This window comes from Hyalella azteca, unplaced genomic scaffold (genome assembly GCF_000764305.2).
Source record: "Hyalella azteca isolate HAZT.00-mixed unplaced genomic scaffold, Hazt_2.0.2 contig17993, whole genome shotgun sequence".
NCBI lineage: Eukaryota > Metazoa > Arthropoda > Malacostraca > Amphipoda > Hyalellidae > Hyalella > Hyalella azteca.
The window spans coordinates 239368-246408 of record NW_025947752.1 but is presented as its reverse complement, the minus strand read 5'-3'; positions in this window follow the sequence as shown (position 1 = coordinate 246408).

Here is a 7041-nt window from a genome sequence, read left to right as displayed (position 1 = left end):
GCCGTAGGGATTAAACTGTGCGGCCAATTCGGAGGCTTAGATTTAAGGTAGGAAAAGGATGGCGATTTTCATTCAGTTTTTCGGTCTATGTATTGAACCCTGTATAAATAACAGATCATTACCAGTTATAAATGTAAATGCGAAGTAAACAATTATAAACATTCCACATGATTTCAGCTATCGAAAAAAACGCAATTAGTTCAGAATGGACGTTCCTACACTTCGGTACTTACTCTAATAAGAGGTTCTTATGCAATTAACCAAAGTACTAGTAGTTTGAATGAAGTCAACTATTTTCGTGTTAATTCAAAGTTGTGACCGCCACATTCAGACAAATCTAACTTTTACATTGAAATTCAAATCTAAATATTTATGTTTTATTAATTCAGAATTTTGAAAGTAGACGCTACAAGCTAAGCGAGAGTGCGTGTCCCATTTCTTATGTGTCCCTGTAAAACATCGTATAAAGAAAACCTGTTTCTCTTTTTTTCTCATTGGCGAGCTTCCGTGTAATCTTGCTTCTGAACGAAGCTTGCGTCCAGCTTGCCCGAAAAATCTCCCTATCCACGAGCGGCAATCTTTCGTTGCCTGACTTGTAATCAGGCTTCGTGGTTATTCCTACAGCCTCGCGCTTCTTTTTAGCGACAGCTTTTTTGTCATATTTTCTCCACAATTCATAATATTATTCTGGAGGTTCTGCATGAAGTGGTTACTTTTCCTCGCATTGGTTGATAAACTTCAAAAAGATTATTGCCTAATTTTGGCTCAAAGTCAGATCAAAGCTCAAGACTTATACCCAACTATTCCGACTAGACCAAAATTCGTCTTCTGGGTTTCTGAATTTTCTTACGCAATACCTATTTTTAGTCATTTTTTTCTCACCTTCTGAAGGAATGCACCGCCGTAGAGACTGCCTTTGTCCGCTGACAGCATTAGGAAAATGACTATCAGTGGTGTACATGGAAAGGTTTTCTCTTTAATTTATATCTAGTGACGTATCTTTAACAATACACCCTGAATATTGATGAATATTATTAAAAAATCATGCCCCATTTTCCTGGTGTTCAACAAAGAAAATAATTTTTATACTCAACAATTTCTAATTGTTTGAATACTTTTTTAATTCTAAAATTTTTGTATATGCATGAACAGGAACTCTTTAACTTATTCTTAATTTTAAGCATTTCCGACCAAATTATTCATTCGATGTGTTGGCCATTGGCCCGTACATGAGAGCAACCCATATATACCAGCCAAATTTGGCTTAATTGTTCACTATACTGTTGAATAATCAAATATTTATGAAAGCATTAATTATAATCAAAGACCAAATGATTGAGCTCCTCGTAAATGCTTAATAAAGCGCCGTTTGGTTGACAGTAGCCATGCACTTGCGTGGCAGAATTATTATTTTGATCGTTTATGGGACGTTTATTGTTAATATTATTCCATGACACGTTCAGAAAAGGAATAAACTGACGTTGCTCAGCCTCTTGTGAGTAAAAAAAATATACTAGTAGAAAAATTATTCCAAAAGATTCAAAAATCCTTCAATGTATGTAATACAAATGACTTGATCCCCTTTGGAAGATCTGAAATTCAGTTACCAAGGCCATTTCATAAGAATATTCGACGGATTTGCAGTTCGATTTAGTCTCGCTAAATTAATTTAGTGAGCAGGTGCACATGGTCTGGATTATCAGATCTTCAATAAAAGTGGGCATGAATTTATGTCAACGCAATACTGGCTTCGATGAATTACTGAAAAACGAGCTAAAATTTCTGCCATTTTCACTGCAGCCAAATGCCCTTCATTCAAATTGCACGAAACTATATTTTCCACCAAACATATTCCAAAATAACTCAGCAATTATTATTTATTACAAGATTTCAATTGAATCTTTTAACAATAAAGCTGAATCTAAAAATTTAGTGTGTAAATGGACGATTCATTGTGAGATCAGAGCCATGTACGTCAAAATTTATTGTCTAAATAACTTCTTTCTTTTATAGATTCAACGGAAGATAGCAGAGCAGCGCCATTATTCTCACTCATTTAATTTAAAATGTACTGGGAACACAATTGCCATTGAGTACAGACAATTCAAAGTAGCAATAAATTTACTTGAAAAGTTTTTTGTAGTCAAGTTCAAAAGTTATTCTGTGGTAAAATAATATTTGGTTATCTTGGAGTGAAAGGTGGTCTTAATTATTATTGATACATAGATTTATGTCCAACACCCTAAACTAATCAAATATATTTTTATCGATCCTAACATACAACACACGAGAATAGTCGAGTTATTAAATCAGCATTGGATATGCGATTGAAGGCTAAATTCTTTGATGACAATGATTAACGTAAATGTTTCTGTAGAGACCGGAAACATTTCGTGTAATGATACACGCAAAACAACAGACACTCGACTGTTGGTCCAGGAAATGAGCCTGTCGAGTGCAATGACCGAGTGCCCTGTACAAAAATCTCCGCTTGTATCTCTTCTAAAGTCAGCCCGTCAGCAATGCTTACGGCGTCAGTGAGCTAAACCTGTAGCGGGTGAGAAGGAGGCGTGCCAAATGGTTGTTATATAATATAATATAATTTGCTATAATCTAACGCCAATCGCGTCTAAGCCATTACACAAAATGATCACGTTGATCCCATTATACAAATAATACAATCTTGGCACTCGAAATTTTCTAAAAATCTGATTGTTGGAATAATTTTTTATTAATAAAATGTTTGCATATGAGCAAATATATATTTTTACTAAATAAATGTATCCAGCAGTTGTGTTCCTCGTAACTAACGTCGTTTATTTAACCATTCAAGTAATTTTATAACCATTCAACTAATTTAATTAGCAACTGAGTTAAAAAAAACTATGCCGTTTATTTTATTACATTATGAATTTAATGAGCGTCAGCTGTCACACCCTAATATATTGTAAAAGAGGAATTTGAACGATAAATTCCTGTTTTTAGCGCATTTTCTCATTTCTTGAAAAAAATGCCTTTTGTGCTCGTCATGTCCGTCTGTCCGTCCGTCTGTCCGTGACTTCACGTTTTCGTCGACGAGAAAATGCGCTCTCTGTCACTCACTGCAGTGAGTAATGAGTTATATTTTTTGAACGTTACTACGAAACGAAGGACTTTAATCATTGTTCTGTGTGAATTATGTACGCTTCCGTCCATTTTTTTGAACTCTTCTCCAACAGCTAAAAGTGTTCGTTTTCATTCCATTTGAAAATCGATGAAATAGATGGAATTCTGTTTGATCGTTTTCTCTTAATTTACGTAAGTTCCGGAATATATAAATTCGATGGTATCCTTGGGCTCTCCACCAGCACTAGCTCAAAACCTTGGGTTGACGACGATCCGAGTTTTTTGATTGGAAATATTGGGGAGGTTGTAAGTATTGCATAGCTTCTAAATATCGCGAGGTGAATACTGCGAGGGTTGTAGTAAAGGATGGGAATCATTGATCATTCTTAATATAACTCTAAGTCGTAATATATGTTTAAGATTTAATATTCGTAATTTTAGATTCATATTTCCATTTTACGGAAATTTTAATGCCGAAGGTGGGAGGTTTGGATATTTAGGATACGATCTGAATAAGTAAATGATGCTTGTGGAAAGAGATTGTAACTATTTATATATGCTTATGGTGCATTTATTATAGTTACTCTACTATTAAGAATAGTAAAGATTTAATAGAAGAGTGAAGATTTAAGATCCTGCGTGCTCCCAGTGAATTTTTATAAATGTGAGTTTGTACGAATCCTTTCAGAGAGCATATCATCTTAACTTTCATACATGGCTACATTCTTATCAATGATGCATAACATAACGATAAGTTTTTGCTCGTTAGTGTCGACATCAAAGTTAAAGCGATCATTGATAGCATATATAAGATTGATGTAAAAAATTGTACCCAGTTTTTAATCGCACACCGTATCCTTCAATGCGGTGTTCGGGCATTAATTGCAAATGAATTGCTTTCTTCAATTAACACACTGTTAGAAAAATGACCGTTAACGGTAATATCGGCGTTTCAGTGGCCGGTCGGCACGTGAAAAGAAACACCGTTTCGCCGTTTTTATTCTAATTTAACACCAGAAATCCGTAAAACATCTGATAAGAACGGCGAAACAGTTTATTTTCACGGGGCGACCGGCCACTAGGATGCCGGTGGGGCCGTTTTTTCTAACAGTGCATTAAGTTATGTTATATAATAATTTTTATGGATAAAGTTTTTATTACATATTATAATATATTAATTACATTATAATTAACTTATATTAAGTTTTTTATGAGCCAACATATGTTCCATTTTATCTGAGGATTAAGAATATTTCGGTCGTGCTCAAATTTGAGACTCTTGAGTCGAGATTAACAAATCTTTCAAATGATTCAAGGGGAAGTTCAAGTCTGGCTTACAATTGCTCATGATCGTAAGATGGTCTGCAGTTCTAGTGCCCTCGACAGCTTGGCCTAATTGGAAACACTTCAATTCATAGTTGCTTGAAAACAATTTAATAACAATAATTTGATGTAAATGTCGTGATACGACATTAACAAAACTGCTGTTCTATTTTTCTAATTGGGCAAGAAAAAGGAATGATTCCGATGAATGAAAAGATCATTCGTGAAAAGAGATTTAGCAAAATTAATGTCGGTCTTTCAGATTATGAAACACATTTTAAATTATTATTTATGTTTTAATGAAGAAACCTCAGAACTTAAATTATGAAAAAAATTTAATCGACGCATGTATAAAATACATCTAAGTATTTTTGGCATATTCAATATTGCCAGCCCTATTTCTAATACATACAAGGCGAGATTTGGCAGAGAAATTTTGTTACTATATTGAGATAAACATTTCCTTAGGTATTTACTTAAGACAACTAAGCTTAAAATATGCCTAATAAAAATGCGATGCCACTTTGGTAGAACTAATCCGCAAGAATTAGTGCGTGGAGCCAATTAACGGCTATCAAATCAATCCAATGGTCGAGGGGATTATGCTTCCATTCATTATTGTTATTCGTTATAATGAAAGTATAACGAATAACATTCAACAATGTGCTTGGAGAGACGACGAATTTGTTTTCGAGTTAAATATCCCCTACAATTGAAAGAGTTTCACAAGATCTCGCTTGCGGTACAGTTCCTGAAGCTCATAGTTTTGAGGCAATGCCTTGGACAAAGTTGCAGGTCAACTAAGTTTTTGAATAAGTAACTATGAATAATTAATTAAGAATATATTTATCTTCCGCATTGAAAAGTTGCCTTTCGCTAATGAATGAGGAAAATATATCAATGATATGCAGTTTTAGCTAAAAGCAGCGTTAGTGAAATTTTAATGCCTCGTCTAGTCTTCGATTTCTCATTTATTTCAATATAATTAGATTTAATCTCCGTGATCGATAATAGGAATAGCTCATTTTAAGAGTTGAAAACTTTACGTATCTTTACGATCCCATGACATACACTTTTGAAACAGTGAACCAAAGGCCCATTTTATTTTCTGGCACTCGAAACTCTACAGCAACTCTGCAGAAAAACGAGAAGTCTCGGCCAGAAAAGGGACCAAAAACTTTAAATAATTCTTTCGCAACGGACGAGAAATTTTCTTGGTCGCAGGCCTTCAAATGAACTAAAGAGAAAAATGGATGAACCCGAATTCCTTTCACTCTCTAGAGCAACATAGTTATTATCAAACCCGTCTGAAGGAACAATGAACAATGCAAGTTAAGAGCATAACGGAAAGCTGGGCAGAACAAGCCTTTTTGATGGAATTTGTACAGTTGATAATTTATAAAATTTGAGGCTTGCTTCTGGTTAAAAGTATCATTCATTTGTCAATGAAAAGCGCGGTTCAAGTGATGGATCACGCACAATTATGATAACATTTATTCTAGAAAATATGCCATCCAATGCAATCCAAAATTTAAAATTCCACATAGTACAAAAATTAAAAATTACTAGGACAAACTTATTAGTCAGGAAATACTCCAAACGAAATTAGTTCTCTGGTCAAAAATAGTTTAGCTCAGTTGATTTAAACAAAATATTTATTATCATAGAAACGCTTTTGGTCATCAACGATATATACCGATTGCAGTTGAAGGATACGTTCATATAATTACGTATTTAGCCCGACAATTGCTTACTGCCAACAAAAATGAAGGTTTGAGAAGCGTTCATGCTCGCATTAATTTAGAAATTTAGCCTTCACGTCTCGTCTCCTCATCTACACCACCAACAACATCATCACCAGGGTGCCAATAGATCGAAGAACGTGGCTGAGTACTGTGATGACTTGATTCAAGAGTGTATAAATAGAACATTTTCATTCCTACATTTGTCTTGATACTTCCAAGTAGAGTATATAACGTTCAAAGATATGTTGTTCTGGTAGAAAATCTGTATTATTATCGTATTGAAAAAACTCTGCATGACCATAAGATGGACAACAAAAAACGAGTCGTAAAAAGTCAGTATTTTATTTTTTTTTACTTATTACACGCCTTATTTATGAGGTACACGTTTGCCGAGTAGAAAGACAATTTTTATTCTCAGATGCTGCTATTACAGCAGATATTTAACAATTTTGTTGAAAAAAATTTGATGCCGTAATATCTTCAATTCATTAAAGAACACGAAATTGTGAGCAAAACAAAATTGTATGTCCCAAATCTTTTGTTTCAAGTTTTGATCAAGAGAATTCAAGTGTTTTCATTTTCCATTTTCTTTTCTAGAGCAGCATTCAATTGAACCGGTGCACTGCCTCTTTTCAGTCTTGAAAACTAAACAATTACAAGAGTTCCTATATTAGCAACACAAATTCATGTAGAGCCTCGCGGCACCTAAACCTGAACGTTTGAACGTCTATCAGCGCCTCCCGGTTTACGAAACGTTGCGTTTGAAAACTTCCCGTGCTACGGAGGCCGGCGAATAAAGTTTCAAGTGGGTTTTCCGCAGCGCGACAGTTACTGTTGTAGCACGCAGCCATGCAGACACCCATGGGAT